Source organism: Octodon degus, unplaced genomic scaffold (assembly GCF_000260255.1).
Source record: "Octodon degus isolate 3935 unplaced genomic scaffold, OctDeg1.0 scaffold00049, whole genome shotgun sequence".
Classification (NCBI taxonomy): Eukaryota; Metazoa; Chordata; class Mammalia; order Rodentia; family Octodontidae; genus Octodon; species Octodon degus.
This window is the reverse complement of record NW_004524625.1, coordinates 9185968-9203645: the sequence shown is the minus strand read 5'-3', so window position 1 is coordinate 9203645 and position 17678 is coordinate 9185968. Positions and strand designations below refer to the sequence as shown.

Below are 17678 nucleotides of genomic sequence, written 5' to 3'. Positions count from 1 at the left end.
ATGCGCACGATGACAGCATGAGTATGATATTTGGTCCAGCAATTACTTAAGCTGCAATTACCAACTGAACAATTTAGTTTACCCTCTCCTCCCCCAGTTCCATTCCACACTACAAAGAAAAAGGGGGACAGCAGGCAAGGGGATGAGAAAATGGAGAACTGCCTGTCTCCGATTATATTCACAGTTGACTGAAAGGATGACGATTGATTCCAGTGGGCTGTGCCATTGAAGGCCAAAGCCTCTACAATCATTATTGGAATCAAGTCCAAACAAGCTCGCGGTCCGCAAAGGAAGGACCCATCCATCAATTGAGCCTGATTGTACATTGCGGGATTCTTATAATGCCAAGACATTGATCTAGGTGGGCCCCGCAAGCCAGCAAGCCACAAATCTTCTGCAGCGTATCTGCGGTTGTTTTTTAAATGTCTGGGGGCGCCACGTAAGCAGGACCCCCATAGTAGGCCCTCTTACAAATGGATGCTGTATTGATTCTTCCAACATAGTCCAGCAGGCCTAGGCCCAGGGTATGGGTGGTTATCATTGTTAGCTGTGTTCAAGGGATACCAAATATCACGTAAGCCTATTACTTTTGCAGAGGATGCACTACCAACAAAATCTCCTGTAGTAACATTTTCCAACACCAGACAGCCATTCTCATCAAAGGCAGTAATGTTATTATCCCATGAAGCATTTCTTACAAAACATAAAGAGGCGGCCAAAGCAAAACTCATATTAACGCGTGCCTCTTCTATAGGCACCTTGCTAGCAGCTCCGCCCGTGGTCCAATTATGGGCAAAGACAGCTGGGAAGACTGGACTTGCGCATAGACCTGAACTGGATAACCCGTCTGCTGATTAGCAAAACGACCTTGACCTAACAGCATATCTCTATCCCATGCAGGGTTGCCTGCAGCTTGATTGGCAGCTGCTTCCTCACCTGCAAACTCAATTAGAAAGGTTCTCCAATCAAGATATTGCCCAGGGCTTAAGCATGCTCGGGCTAGTGCATTTCAATCCCCAGGGGTCATGCAGTAGTGGTTAAGGGTTTCCACCTGGGAGACAGTGAATGCGGCTGAAACGCCGTAGGTTCTAACAGATTCAGCCAAGGACTTTATCGTCTTGAAGTCCAGGGGATCATGGTATCTATTACCTTGGGCATCCTGAAAAACAGGATACGCCAAGGAAAGCTCCGACCGGACCGTCCTCTCTAAGGTTTTCTTCTTTAGTTTAAGCTTTTTAGAATGAAGTAGCTCTTGTAGAGCTAAAAAATTGGGTGCGAAGTAGACGCGCCCATGATTCAACTTATACTTTCACTTCGGAGTTCGCTCATAGGCAAACTGGATTCGCTCGTAGGCGAACCTTGGTGCTCCTACTTTATCTACAGATAGGAGCCCTAAACCCTGCTTTTGTCACGGATCCCCAACTTACCCGGGGACTTACCGGTGCACCCCCTGACTGCTCAAGGTTCTGAGCTGATGGCTTGAGATGGAGTCCCCGTACGGGCCACCACTTGTCGCGCACTTCTTGACCAGCAGGAAAGATGCAACACACAGCTCTTCCTTCAGCGGCTTATTCAGGCCCCTTACAGCAAGCTTCTTCCTTTCTTACCCTCCAGCCCTTGGCTAATATATACTCCTGAGCCCAATCCCAGTGTGCCACATGGGGATCACCCATGGGTCCAGCATATGCGGAAGCAAATCATGACAGCAGCCCTGGCCATATAAGGAGTTGTTGTGCACAGAGAGTGCTCACCCACGGTGGGTGGAAGGCGGAAACCAGCGCCATCTTGTAGGCGCGGTCCTTTGCAGCTCTCCACAATGTGTCAAGTGTGGGAACACACATAAGTTGGGATGTACTTTTGTGTGTGTGGTTTATTAATACTTGTGCTGATGCCTGGGAGATAGCTCTGCAGTCTCAGTGCCTGCCTGGCACGCACAAGGATCCGAGTTCGATCCCTGGTACTGCATGCCATGCTGGCCCAGAGCCATGCTGACCACTGAAACTGGGCATGGTGGCTCATGCCTGTAATCCCAGTGCTGGGGAGTCTGAGACAGGAGGATCACTGTGAGTCTGAGCTGTGTAGGGAGACCCTGTACCCAATAAATAAATTAATACTGTCTACAATTATGATGGATGGCTATGAACCATCAGGATTACTTGCTGAGGTCGGGCTGTGCGCACACTACCTTGAGTCTTTGCCACCTTGTAGAGAGCGCATCCGTAGCCCCTTTTATGGATAAGGCAACTGAGTGTCAGAGCTGTAGAATAGCTTTCTGGGAGTCCTCTGGTGGGAAGTGATGCAGCTGGTGTTGCCAGGCTCCCAAACCTGGCTCTTCCCACTGGCCAGCCAGCCTTCAGGAGGAGGGCAGCGCAGCGGGGTCTCCTGTGCTGGGAGCTTTGGGGATTGCAGCCGAGGATTGTGCTCCCTTGGGCCTGGCGTCGGCCTAGCAAACCTTGCAGGGGGACAGCACTTGAACAGACTTTGGAGGATGAGGTCCTGTAATGTGAAGGAGAAAGGCCTCGGCGCAGAAGTCTGGAGGCTTGAGAAAGCCCATTATTCCAGAGGACTTCTGAAATTCAGGGTGGTGGAGAGGCAGGGCAGAACACAAGGGCGGAAGATGGAGGCAGAGCTCCAGGGCAGATGGCGCCTCAGTTTTCTTGCCTGGAGCCTCCTGAAGCTTGAGCTGTGTCTTCTCTTTGTGGCTGTAACAAATGCCCAGCTCTTACTCATTCCCATGATGTGCATTTCTTGCATTCAAATAATTTTTCTGCTTTTTTCTGGCGCGAGATGGAGCTTCCCTGATGGCGGCGTGTGCCTTTTATCCTTGATTCTCATGTAGCTGGGAGCACAGATTCTGCAGCCAGGAAATGGTGGGAGGCTGACAGGGCTGTGCCCTTGCTGGGGATCTGTGTCACTCATCCCCGCCTGGGAGTTTCTGCTGTCCTACCTGTCCAAGGTTGAGTTGGCTTCTAATTGATAATTCCAGGACCCCTTTCCATATTGCAAGACTGGCATAATTCTGATGGGAAGGAAACAGTGTTGCGGGTGGCCAGAGGGACCTAGAGCAGATTGCTCCTGTGTGGCTTAGGTCTGTCCTGTGTCACTTAGTCCTTTGGTATCTCATCAGATGTCTCATTCTTCACCTCTCAGTTGTCTGCCTTTGATGCAGTGAGGCCTGTGTGTGGGAGTTTGCACTGTCAGGGTGAGGAGCAGAGTGAGACGGGAGGCAGTGGTGTCAGGGGGGGCGGCCTCCGCTTCATAGGGCGTGAGGTGCAGATAGCTCTGGTGCAGCCCCGGGCGATCTGCAGGGGCGAGCTGAAGCGGTGCACACGGTATAGTCTGCAGGTGCTTTTGTTGTGTGCACATAGAGCTCTTAGTGTCTGGGAGTTCATAACAGTAGAGCAGTATATTACACTAGCATAGAATAGCAGCTATCTGCTGTGCTGTTAGGAACTCTGACACACACATACACATATATATATCAAAGCCATATGTGTATATACATATGTGTGCATGTGCATGTGTGTGTGTGTGTGTATTTATATATATATATATATATATCAGGAGCACACTTTTATTTTCTTATTGAGACAGGGTCTCACTATGCAGTTCAGGTTGGCCTTGAGCTCACTTTGTAACCCAGGCTGGTCTCAAACTTGCAATGATCCTGCAGCCTCCGCTTCCTGAGTGCTGGGATTTTAGGTGTGCTGGCATTATAGCCATGCGCCACCACACCTGACTCAGAGCCACATTTGAAAAGCTTTAGAATACAGCTGAAATTACTATAGGAGCACAAAGAAGGCAGGAATGCCTCAGATGGGAAGAGACTTTGAGCAGCTTCTTCGCACCCTAACAGGGCTGTGGGCTGCAAAGTTTAACTATCTGTTCTCTGCTCCGAGATCCCTTCTCTCATTGCTCTGTTAAAATGAGGTCTGCCTCTGTCACCCTCTATCAGAATGAAACTGTGCAATTGCAGTTTCTAAGTAGTTTTTGTGTTGTTGGTTTTGCGTTGTCTCTAGACTCTAAGCATGGTGAGTGACTGGATGTCACTTGTTCCTTGGTGTCTCTGCAGTACTCGTTCATGGCAGGCACTTGAGGAGTACTTGCTCATTGATGCAGGCAGCCACTAGATGTCCTTTATTTTTGCCCTATGAGCTCCGGGCATTGTTATCCAAGGCACTGATGGAGTGGCCAAGGCACCTGAAAGTAATCAAAGGAAGCCACTTGCTTGCATTTAAACCTGCTGATATTGTTCTGAGCTTTTCCGTTTCAACTGAGGATATCCTTTTCCTTTCCTTTATCTTTTTTTACAGTGCTCAAAACAATGAGTAGTTTGTGGAGTGTATTTTTAAGATGATGATAATAAATCCCTGGAGGTCTTATGGTAGTGAAATCAGCATTGAAAAATCAGTGTTGGAGTTTCCCAGGAGGAAAAAACTTAAGCACAACTTTCTTCAGTTGCTGCTTTTTGCAGATGTGATGCATGTGGAGATTTTGCAATGATAGCTATTTTAGGACACTTTGAAAATCATTTGTTTTTCAGTAATGAAAATGCTTAGTTTTAAAACTGTCTCTAAAAAGAAAAATTGTGGACTTTTTATTTCAGTGAGTCTCACAATGTGATTTTTAGAAGCTACTCCCTGGAGGATGATGGTTTGCATTTGGCATTATGGTGTAGCATTATGTTTGTATGTGCTGCTCTTTAAAAACAGGTAGTTTAGTAATTCATCAGAAATAACTAGCTGAAGATTGTGGTGCTGGTATCCTTTGTCTCACCAGAATGAAATATTTATAGTTTTTTGTACAGCAATTAACCACTAAGAAGAATGTATGCAGTGTGTTAGTTATTGAAACTGTCCTAGCAATTTGATTTGAAACTGTCTCATTGCTATGTGTTTATCAATAAAATTATGAAAAAAAATAAAAAAATTAAAAAAAATTTATAGTTTTTGATTTCTCGTATAAGGTTGTATCAGGGTTTTATTAGAGGAACAGATATAATGCAAGGAACAGATATAACACAATATGTACAAATGTATAAGAAATTACAAGATTGGCTTATGACAGTCAGCCAAAGAGTCGACGGGGAAGTGTACAAAGGGGTTCTCCACACCCGAGACTGAAGAGTTCATTCCAAAGCCTGGAGCTCCCTGCAGTGTTCCGTGCAAGTCTGTTATCAGTTGGCAGATGGATCTGTGACAGAAGGGATGGAAGGCTGAAGGATCCAAGGCAGAGGCCGAAGAGTTGGTACTGGAAGCCAGGAGATGATGTCCAAGCTGACTGCAAAGACTGAAGTTCCTCTGAGGAAGTGGAACAAACCATCCTTCCTCAGTCCCCTTTATACATCCTCTAAGTGCTGACTCACTCTAATGTGGTCCCTTCCTACCCTAGGCCAGGGACCCTCCACATCCTAGGGTGGGCCCTCCACATGCTAGGGAGGGGCCCATGCTCCAGGGTATGGAATTGCTGAGCCGAAACAGCCAGGCCTTCAACTTCCCAAGTTGAAGCAACTTATCAACCAGTACATTCCACCCCTTGGCAACTTGGCAGCTAGACCTATTCTTTAAACCAGTCTCCAGATACAGAGATATGCATATAATTGAGCCTTATGTGTTATAACTATCTTGCATACAAACGAAATGGACTAATTCCCTTACTAAAACAGAAGGTAAGTTTTCTTTGTTTGGTGCTTATGCTTCAAGATTAACATAGATTTAATAATCTTTAAGAACTAGTACTAAATCTATCTGCATTGTATTATAATAGAACCATATGTGGGGGTGAAATAGTACAATTATAATCCTGTTTTCTGTAGCTGATCACGAGGTTGTAGCTGGTATTGAGAATTACCTTCTTCCACTACCCAGTCTTTATTCTTTTGGCTCCCAGCAAGCTCCTCAGCAGGTCTTGGTCCATCTTCATTCCTGAAGGCTCTGGGCCATTTGTCGTGGTGCCTGGATTAGGTTGTTGTAGTTTCCCGATAACTTTTATTACAGGGCATGGTAATACTAAGAGGTGTCCCAAGGGATCTCCTGCACTGCATGTATATTCTTCCTTACCTCCATTGTGGAGTAGTCATGCAATTTCCCCTAGATAGTCTGAGTCAGTCACCCCTGACAACACTGTGATTCCCTTATTAGCTTATTTCCTCAGAGGCATGAGGAGACCAAAGTGACCAGCGGGAAATCTTAGCTTCCAGTTCGAAGGTATCATTGCTGTGCTTCCTGGTACAAGCCTCCCTGCCTCTGGGACTAGGACTTCCAGTCCAGCAGAACATAAGGTTGTGAGGACAGGAAACAAAAATTTTACTAGTGGATCACGAGGGGTAATGGTGAGGGGTACCGTTCCTACCCCATCCCTGATTCCTGGACCCATGGATCCTGGCTATGGAGACATAGTACCATATAGACGATGCTATTCAAAGCATATCTAGCCTTTTTAAGTACCTGACCCCAGACCTGGAAACCACTGTCACCTAGCTGGCACTGTAACTGTGTCTTCAAAAGACCATTCCACCTTTCCATCAATCCAGCTGCTTCTGAGTGGTAAGGAACATGGTAAGACCAGTGAATTCCATGAGCATGAGCCCACTGCTTCACTTCTTTGGCTGTAAAATGTGTCCCTTGGTCAGAGGTAATGCTGTGTGGAATTCCATGCTGGTGGAATGATTTTTCCCCCACTGGCTCAGGCTGCCTTAAGATGCAGGTGGAGGTGGGCTTGAATGCCCGGTATGCTGCACCTGACTGCATTTGCATGAACAGGTGCTTAAACGACTGAGCTGATGGGCAGGCCCCCTGATGGTGGATAAGGCATTTTGTAAGTCCACAGATGGGTTTTGGCAGAGGCATTATGTGCAGCAAAGGCAAATCCATATCCAGAATACATGTCTTTCCAGTGAGGACAAAGTGCAGTCCTTCCATGATGGAAGTGGCCCAGTATAATCAGCCTGCCACCAGGTCTGTCTCCATTACTCTTTTCTCCTTGCTGGGACAAATACCCAACACCCCAAATGAAGGAAGGAAAGGTTTATTTACTCACAGTTACTGGAGATTTCAGTCCATACTCAGCTAGCTCCAAGGCAGTGTGGCACATGGCAGAGAGCAATCTTTCATGGAGGCAGCAAAGAGCAGAGACCAAAATGGAGAAGTAGCAGCAACAATGACAACAGAGAGCAAGTCTGTCTCTCTCTCTTATGTTTCATTCAGGCTATCTGCACCAGGCTGGGTGTAGCACTCACACCCATAATCCCAGCAGTACTTAGATCCATAATCCCAGCCCTGGATCACGAATTAATCGCAAACTGCAGAACTGTGCCTCAATGACTGTATGAGGTGTGTGTGTGTGTGTGTGTGTGTGTGTACACAAAAACACACAAACCTTAACAAGGTTGCAGGCTGACCACCCTGGGGAATGGTGCCGTGTCAGGGACTCAGGGTTGGTCTCTGTTGCTGGCATACTGGGCATTTAGCAGTGGCTGTAGCCAGATCAGCGTTGGTGAGTGGGAGTCTGTGTTGCTGAGCTCATGCACAGCCTCCATCCCTGCCACTGTGGCCACTCTGTTGAAGGGCAGTTACAGAGGTGACTGAGGAAGGAGCTTGCCCAGTATCCACAGAGCAGGTCATCTTCTCCACTTCATTATTACAGTTCTCTTCTGCTGATGGTACATTTTGCTGAGCATTCACATGGGAAACAAATATTTTTACATCCTTTGCCCATATGAAGAGGTCTATCCACATACCTCTTCCCCAAATATCTTTGTTATGATTTTCTCATCATGTTCCTTCCAAGTTCCTGATCAGCCAGACTGCCGACTACGGCCCAGGAGTCAATATGCAGTTGCACATCTGGCCATTTCTTTCTCCAGGTGCACTGGAGAAGTGTAATGTACTACCAGGTGCACTGCCCAAAGTTCTGCCCACTGTGACGATTTCCTTTGATCACTGTCCTTTAGTGACATCCGAGAAAGGAGCTGTAACACTGCAGCTGTCCACTGTGGGTGGTGCCTGCATAGTGTGCAGAGCCATCCATAGCCAGGCCCTAGTCTTCTCTTGCTCCGACAGCTGGTTATATGGTACACCCCACAGTGCCATAGATGCATGCTGGGTAATAGAAGGCAGTACAGCAGGTGTAGGAGCCATACGTATCTGGGCAACTTCCTCATGTAGTTTACTTGTACCCTCTGGACCTGCCCTGACTCTATCATGAATATACCACTTCCATTTAACGATGGACTCTTGCTGAGCACATCCAACCTTATGACTTGATGGAGCAGATAATACCCAGGCCATGACAGGCAACTCAGGTCTCACGGTGACCTGGTGTCACATGGTCAAGTGTTCAGTTTCCACTAAGGCCCAGTAACAGGCCAAGAGCTGTATCTCAAAAGGAGAGTAGTTGTCTGGAGATGATGGCAGAGCCTTGCTCCAAAATCCTAAAGGCCTCCGCTGTGATTCACCTATGGAGGCCTGCCAGAGACTCCAAGCAGCATCCCTATCTACCACTGACACTTCAAGTACCACTGGATCTGCTGGATCGTATGGTCCCAGGGGCAGAGCAGCCTGGACATCAGCCTGGACCTGTTGCAGGGCTTTTTCCTGTTCTGGGCCCCACTCAAAATTAGCAGCTTTTTGAGTCACTCGGTAAATGGGTCAGAGTAAAATACCGAAGTGAGGAATATGTTGTCTCCAAAATCAAATAAGCCTGTGAGGTGCTGTGCCTCCTTTTTGGTAGTAGGGGATGCCAGATGCAACAACTTATCTTTTACCTTAGAGGGAATATCTCTACATGCTCCATACCACTGGACTCCTAGAAACTTCACTGAGGTAGAAGAGTCTTGAATTTTTGTGGGATTTATCTCCCATCCCCCGGCTCTCAAATGCTGTACTAACAAATCCAAGGGTGCTTGCCACCTCCTGCTCACTAGGAGGAATCAGCATAACATCATCAAAGTAATGGCCCAGTGTGATATTTTGAGGAAGAGAAAAGTGATCAAGATCCCGAACTAAGCTGTGAAACAGGTCTGGAGAGTTAATGTACCCTTGTGTTAAGACAGTGAAGGTATCTTGCTGGCCTTGCCAAGTGAGAGCAAATTCTTTTTTTCCTGTATTTGGTACAAGGTCTACAGGGTCTCACTACATAAATCAGACACGTAATCATCCTCCTGTTTTTAGCCATCCAAGCACTGGGATTACAGGCACACACCACCATACCTAGTCTCAATCACCATCTCAGCACATCCTAGCAGTGGGACTGGCACAGCGTGCCGGGAATTGATCCCAGGCTGCTGAGCAAATTGTTTCTGATGGTCCTTATGGGCAGGTATGGAGAAGAAGTCATTTGCCAAATCAACAGCTGCATACTACCTACCAGGGGATGTGTGAATCTGCTCAAGCAAGGAAACCACGTCTGGTACTGCAGGTGCAATTGGAGTCACCACTTGATTCAGCTTACGATTATCTGTTGTCATTCTCCAAGACCTGTCTGTCTTCTGCACAGGCCAAGTGGGAGAATTAAATGGAGATGTGGTGGGGACCACCACCCCTGCATCCTTCAAGTCCTTGATGGTGGCACTGATCTCTACAATCCCTCCAGGAATGTGGTACTGCTTTTAGTTCACTTTTACCAGGCAAAGGAGACTCTGATGGCTTCCATTTGGCTTTTCCACCCATAATAGCCCTCACGTGACAGGTTAGGGAACAAATGTGAGTGTTCTACCAGGTACTAAGCATATCTATCCCAATTATACATTCCGGGACATGGGAAATGACTACAGGATGGCCTTGAGGGCCTCTTGGACCCACTGTGAGTTGGACCTTTGCTAAAACTCCATTGAAGACCTGACCTCCGTGGGCCCCTACTCTTACTGGAGGACCACTATGTTGTTTTGGATCCCCTGGAATCCGTGTCAGTTCAGAACCAGTGTCCAGTAGTCCCTGAAATGTCTGATCATTCTCCTTTCCCCAGTGTACAGTCACAGGCAAAAGGCCTCAGGACCCTCTGGGGTTGGATGGGAGAAAGACTGACTACGAATTCTGGGGTTGTTAAGATCCTTCCCCAAGGAGACCTGGCCTCCCCATCATTCAAGGGGTTCTGAGTCAACTGGCTCAAATGTGGTAACTGGTTGAGCAGCTGTGATTGCCTGTTAGCACGATTTGAAGTAGGTCTCTGTTCTTTTGCCTCTAGTTTTTTTGGGGGAGGATTTTTTTTTTGGGGGGGGGTGTTTGTTGTTGTTTGGCAGAACCGGGGATTGAACTGAGGCCCTCACACTTGCCAGGCAAGCACTTATTCTGCTGAGCCATCCATCTCCCCTCTAGTTTTTCTGACTATGTAAATCTAATAAAAATTTTGTAGGCTTCCCGTCTATTTTACTTTTGGGAACACTGTGGTTAATGAGCCAATACCATAGGTCTGTGCATGTCAGATTCTTCTGGTCATTCTTCTGCTTCTGCTGTCCATGGCGATGAAGTGCTGCCGCTTGACCTCTGCCACTTGGGATCCAGTAAAGCCCATGGCCCTTCAATTTCCTAATTGCGTCACTGCAGTCCCCACTGTAAAGCCTGGCATGCAAGAGGAGAGCAATGACAGGGCTGTTCAGGCATGCTGGTGCTCCTCTCGCCACAAGTCTGTTTCTCAAGGTGTTAGTGAAGGGTATGTTTTCAGGATCATCCGAATGTGGAGGGTTAGGCCCAACGTGACAGATCCACTCCAGCATCCCCATTTCCCTAAGCCTCTGAATCCCTTCATTAGTAGGAAATCATGTAAGATCAGGCACCTCTAACTCATTTACGGTGGGCCGTCTTTTGAGGCACACTTCCGTCAAACAGCCAAATAGGCTATGAACACCTTTGTTTACTGCATGAGCTGCAACATTGAATTCAGAATCCCTCCTTAATGGGCCCATACCAGCCTGGTTCAGGTGAATGTTTTTGTCACCATTTTCCCACACTCATAAAATCCATTCACACTCTTGCTCATTAGGCTTCTGCTTATAAGAGTTAGAAAACTTGAGGTCTTTGGGAGAGTAAAGGATCTCCTCATGGATCATATTATGTCCTTCACCTTTCGGTGACCTTTGTGATTTAGGCCTGTCTATGGGCCTAGAGGCAAAAATGAGTGCTGAGGGGGGGTCCTGAGGAGCCCCAGAATTATCCTGTTTGTTCCACACAGGATTGGTGTCTCCAGATATATTAGGAGACACTAGTACTGCGGAGGATGAAGGCAATGATTCCTCTGCCACAGTGGGCAGAGAATTCCTTCCTCAGGCAAAATAATCTCATTAGCATCTAAAACTCAGCCTCCTCAGCCTCCTCAGGATCCTCCCACACATCTCCATTCCAATTTATAGGATCTCATTCTTTTCCAATTTGCACCTTCACCTTTGCTTCTGATACACACCGAGACTGAGTGTTTAATTTACATTGCAGTTCAGCCAGTTGAATTATGAGTGACTGCCTTTGGGTTTCTGCAATCTCAGCCTTGTGTCTAAAACAGAGGAGATTTTCTGTCAGGACACATTTAGAAACTTAAATTTCCTATTTGGAGGCAGGAAATCAAATCTTTGAGCTCTTTATTTTAATTCATAAGTTTGTCCACTGAGGCTCCGACCAACCAATCAGCATCATTATATCTCCTGCTCTGCCAAAGAAATTCAGAATTTCTCTCTGGAACCACTAAATTCCTGACATCTCACAAGTGGTGAATTAGGATAATCAAATGGATCAGTATGGCATATTAAAACAGCTCACACCAAGGAGTATCAGTATGTTCCTTAAGATCAGGAGAGACCATGGTGTCTTTAGGTCTCATCAAATCTCAGAGCCAGCTCTAGGAACTCTTAGGGCCGTTGAAAATGCCATCATTATATTCTGTTTCTCGAGAGCCACTCCCAGTACCATAATCTGTATCAGTCAGGGTTTTACTAGAGGAACAAATATAATACAAGGAACAGATAGAACACAAGATGTACAAATATATAAGAAATTACAAGGTTGGCTTACAACGGTCAGCCCCAGAGTCAGATGAGGAAGCGTGCAGAGGGTGTCTGCATACCAGAGACTAAAGGGTTCAGTCCCAAGGTCTGAAGCTCACTGCAGTGTTCTGTGAAAGCTCTTATCAGTGGCCAATGGGTCTGCGATGGAAGGGATGGAAGGCTGAAGAGTCTGTGACGGAAGGCTGAAGGATCCAAGGCAGAGGCCAAAGAGTCGGTACTGGAAGCCAGGAGATGATGTCCAAGCTGACTGCAAAGACTGAAGTTCCTCTGAGGAAGTGGAACAAACCATCCTTCCTCAGTCCCCTTCATATACCCTCTAAGTGCTGAGCCACTCTAGTATGGGCCCTCCATGCCCTAGGGTGGGGCCCCCATGCCCTAAGACAGGCCCCCCATGCTCCGGGGCGTGGAATCTCTGAGCCAATCCAGCCAAGCCTGCAATTTCCCAAGCTGACACAATGTATCAACCACTACAAAGGTAAATGGTGTGATACTTAACCTTTTGTGTTTAATTTATTTTACTTATCATTGTCTCAAGTTGAATCCATTTTTCTATAAACGAGTTAACTTTAGGATTGTATAGAATTATATGACATTTTCTTCATCCATTTATCTGTTCGTGGGCATGGACTACATTTCCAAGATCCATCTACTGTGAGCACTGCTGCTTGAACTCTTTTGGGAAGATACCTATACCCTGCAGTATAACTTGGTTAAGTGCAATTTCTATCTTTAGTTTTTTTTTTTTTTTTGAAACCAAATTATTGTTTGGCTTTATTATATGGGAAAAACAACACACAGTCTAGTCAAACAACTTTGTGATATTTATAATTCATTGCACAGATATAGGTTATACAAATTAGTAACAAGTTATTTCTTAAATTCTAAACATTTTCTAAAATATTATTACAGCAGATGCCTGGGATAATGAAAAATCAAGGTGGAAATCATACTCTAAATAGTTAAATGCAAAAATGGAAATACTGCACATTTTAATTAAGGGAAAAAATGTGTGCTTAAATGCTCTAATAAACTAGGCAGCAGGGCCACTAACACTACAAATAAGTCATGGTGGTCCATTTTAATATATGCATATATGATTATTCTGTATATAACTCCTCCTCTTGAAAATGCATGAGTAAGACAAATCCAGATAAATGATTTAAAGAAATTTTAATTTTAATTTTAAATATCTATGGTGGACTATCATCTAGACTTCATATACTTACAAATTCAAACATAAAAGACACTACACTTAGAAGGATATTTTTTTAAAGATGTTTTTAATTGAATTAATGAGATAAGATAGTGAGGCCCTGTTTGCTACTTACATGAAAGAAGATTTTAAAAATAATCACTGCACGAAATACAAAGGGTGTGGTTATGCTGTGGCCTTAAATTTTTCTCCATGTTTTTCTTGGCTGTTCAAGAGCAAATTAAAGTTTCCGCAGCAAATTTGTTTTCAAAATGCCAAATTGTAATACAATCGCTGGCTTCACGTTTCTGAATACCTTTAAAAGTTTCTCTGTGCTGCAATTTGTTAGTTTCCTTGTCCTGGCACAGTCAATAAATAAACCCAAGCCATCAATATTTTCAATTCGATCAGTAATAACCATGTGTTCATGAATCAGGTATGACAGGCAAATAGGTTCCAGCCTTGATGTTAAAGAGTAACTCCAACAGGCTTCTGGGAGGCGTAACAATGGAAGTATTCAGAGGGATCACACAGCACTTATCCAGGTTAAGATCTAAATAGGCAGTGAGTTTCTTGTTAAAATCATGAACAATGTTGGCAGGATCACTATCTGCAAATTCTGGAACAGGCACGCTGATGAATTCGACCTAATCATCTTCTTTAAAGATCTTAATATTTTCTTCAGTTGTCTGGTAGCGAGCAGCTGGGGCGTCTGCAGAAGGCTCATTTAGGATGACATCATCTTTGATGTACTTTATTCCACAGTAGTAGGCGTCATCTGGTTGAAGTGCAAAATATTTGTACAGGTATGCTCCTCCAAGAATGACTCCTGCAAGCATAAATGCTAGTCCAAAGCACATGCACCAACACCAGCTCTTCTCTGGCCAACTGGTACCACATCATCTGGGTCCTTGCAGTCCAAGGCGACGGCGTCCGGGGGGGATGATGAGAGCCTCCTCGCCGCTCTTTGGCTCGTCCTTCTAGGCGTCCTGGGCCAGAGCCGAGTTGAACGTCACCTTCACCATGGTGCGGCCTGGGGCGCCCCGGAGCAGGCTGGAGGCGCGTGCTATGGGCTGCCGGCTGCCGGCTGCAGCTGCAGCCTCCTCGACCCTGCTGGGGTTGCGACTCCGCAGACGCTCTCTTTAGTTTTTTTGAAGAATCTTTATAATGGTTTCTGTAGTGTTTGTACTTGTTTACATTCCCACCAACAGCGTTGAAGGATTCCTTTACTATTACAACCTCACAAGCATTTACTGTTTTTGAGTTCTTGATGACTGCCATTCTTGCTGGAATAAGATGAAATCTTAGTGTCGTTTTGATTTTCTTTTCTCTAATGGCCAAAGATTCTGAATATATTTTTTTCATGTACTTATTGAACATTTTTACTTCTACTGAGAGTGTCTACCCATTTCAGTTGGCCATTTTGTAGGTCCTTTATTTTGTAGAGAGGGTAACTTTTTTACTTTAAAATTTTTTTTTTTTTTTTAGTGTGTTCTAGATATTGGCCCTCTATCTGAGGAGTAGTTGGTAAACATTATTCCCCATTCTGTAGGTTGTTTCCTCCCTCTCTTGGCTGTTTGCTTTGCTGTACCGATGCTTTTAAAATTGCCATTATCCCATTTGTTGATTTTTACTACTATTTCTTGTGCAATTAGTGTTTTACTCAGCAAGCCCTTGTCTGTGCCTTCCAGAACTTTACCTGTTTTATCTCCTAGCCACTATTTCAGTTTTAATTTCTGCATCTTTGATCCTTTTGATTTGATTTTAGTACTGGGTGAGGAATACGGATCTGGATTCATTTTCTCCATTGGATAAATGGTTTTCCCAGCACCACTTCAAAAAGACGTTATCTTTCTTCCAGTGTGTTTTTGGCATGTTTGTCAAAGATTAAGCAGCTAAATGTGCTTGGAGTTGTTGATTCGCCTGGGAGGATCTTTAAAAAACAGATGAGAAGCTCGAAGTGGAGGTGTATCTCTATCGTCTCACACACTAGAAGGCCAAAATGGGAGCGCTGGGAGTTGAAGGGAGCCTGAGCAACATCTGGCTCAGTGAGACCCTGTTCAAAGTGAAAATAAGTAAAGGGCTGGCCCTGTTGCTCAGTGCGCGGCCCTGAGTTCAGTCCATACCACACCCTCCACCACCCCAAATTGGAGCAGAGTAAGTTGGAAAGTTCCTGAAGGAGTCCCATGACCTTAACATTGAACTCAAATCCCTTGACACAGCGTGCGCACCCTGAGCATCTTTTCACATTGCTTTCCTTTGTTACCCCCATTGCAGGCACTCTGAGAAGGTTTTTTTGGCTGGCTCAGGCTGCCTTAAGGGCGGGTCTCCTGCAGCATGTGCAAGACGCTGCAGACACTCTGGCCTCATTTCTCTTTCTCAGAGATGCCACACTCTTCCTAACTTTGGGCTTTACTCCTTTCTAGAGTTCTTTGCTTGGCTGGCTCCTGCAGACTTTGGCATCAAGCCTTCTGCAGACAGTGCTCCTCTTCCTCTTCCTCTTCCTCCTCCTCTTTGTGGTATTGGGGAATGAACTCAGGGCTTTTGCACTAAACTACATCCTTTGCCCTATTAATTAATCAATTTATTTATTTTTGAGACAGGGTTTTGCTAAGTCCTTGTGTTACCCAGGCTAGGCTCAAAGTTGTGATCCTCCTGCTTCAGCCTCCCAGCATGCTGAGAGGACAGTGGGTACCACTATGCCTTGCTAGCACACAGGTTTCTGTGTTAGTTTCTAGGGCTGTAGTGACAAAGAGAGGGGAGACTTGAAACAACAAAAATTTGGGCTCTCAGTTCTGGAGACTTCAAGTCCTGAACCAAGGGCTCAGCAGGAGCGGTTTCTTCTTTGGGGCTCAGATAGAGAATCTGCTCCAGGCTTCCCTGAAGGTCATTGACTTTCTCCAGCGTTTCCTGGCTGGCGTCTGCATGCTGCCAGATGTCCTCTTCCGCTGTCACATGGCCATGTCCCTTGTGTGTCTGGGTTTTCATATTGTCATTTCCGTGCTTCTCTCTGTGTCTCTTCTCTTCCTCTAAGGGAGCAATCAGATTAAGGGCCCATCCTGTGCTACACAATTGCATCCTAACTGTACCTATCATAACCCTACTGCCCAAACATTTCTGTTTGGAGGTTCCAGCAAGGATTGGAATTTTGGACTAGATACTGTTCAACCAAAGCCACCCTCTCTGACTAGCCTTAAGGGTAGGCTGCATTAGTAACCCTGGATTGATGAACACACACCAGTTAGTTACTCCTGATGACAAATGAACAAGGTACTTGGTGAGGCCCTGTGCCATATATTGTCACGGGACCCCACCATGCCCAAGGGGACCACACCACCCATATGAGAGAATTTTATTTTTCTTCCTTTCTGTTTGTTGATTTATTTATTTTGCAGTATGGGGGATTGAACTTGGGACCTTGTGCTTGCCAGGCAGGCATTTACGCTGCTGAGCTATGTCACTGGCCCCATGAAGGGATTTTAATTGAGTCAGAAAGTGAATATGGTCAGGAGAATTTCAGAAACAGTATTATATAGGAAACAAAACTGGCATTGTTTAGCTCGAGAGGAAAAGCTCTGGGGAGTCGTAGCACCCTGTGGGAGGAAGGGTCGTATGTGAGACTGGATGTGAGAAGCCTGGTTTTGCCTTTTTTGGGGGTTGGGGATATATCTTCAACCCTTTCTATTGTACAGATACCAGGCTTCCTCTCAGGAAATATGGCAAGGAATATGATTATAATAGTGGTATCAGGAGCTATTTTGCATGTATAGAAACATTTAGATCCATAGATCACAGAGGAAGAAAACATTAGTAAGACATCATTTCATGTTTAAGAAAACATGAATATAGACCTGTCGGGCTTCATTTGATGACATGTGACAGGCATTCTACATTTCTGAATAAGATTATTGTTGAAATGCTTGGCTGTTGGCTATATAAGTTCAGGCAGGAAGATCTGATCCTTAAGTGGAGCCCACTCAGCAGAGTTTAGAGCTGCTTGCAAACCAGCACGCTGACCACAGACCTCACCTCCCTGGAGGCTTCTGGCTCCGTGGAGACCAGGAGTGGCCTCAGCTCTGGTTCTGTGTTCTTGGTCCCAGCCTCTTCATGAAGTTTCCACCCTAGTTTTCCCATGCTACTAAGCTGCTCTGCGCCTACCCTGGGCTATGTTTGTCCGCTGGCTCCTGTCCTGGGGGTGGTGGTGCCTGCAGATTTGGTCTCTGATCTCAGGGACACTACGGAGGCCAACACGGTCCTCTTCCTTCCGTGATGCATGATTTCTTCTGTCTTCCAGTATTGCCTTGCTAGCCCTCTTTTGCTCTCTCCTGTTGCTCTCTCTCTTGTAAATAACCTCACTGCCTACTCTGCTGATTGAAAACTGATCAAGGCGTCCATGAAGGGGCATTTTATTTAGGGCTCGTTTAGTTCAGTTCAGTCCTAGGGTCACTAAGAGGGGTAGTTTCTCTCGACCTTTCTGTTTTTTTTTTTTTTTTTTGT

At 45.6% G+C, this 17678-nt stretch overlaps 1 protein-coding gene and 1 pseudogene across 1 annotated transcript in view; one reads left to right on the top strand and one right to left on the bottom strand.

Moving 5' to 3' along the window:
• Prcp (prolylcarboxypeptidase) overlaps positions 1-17678 on the top strand; it is an 86106-nt gene that overhangs the window by 22916 nt on the left and 45512 nt on the right. The window lies entirely within an intron of this gene.
• Positions 13328-14250, bottom strand: LOC101574770 (annotated as a pseudogene).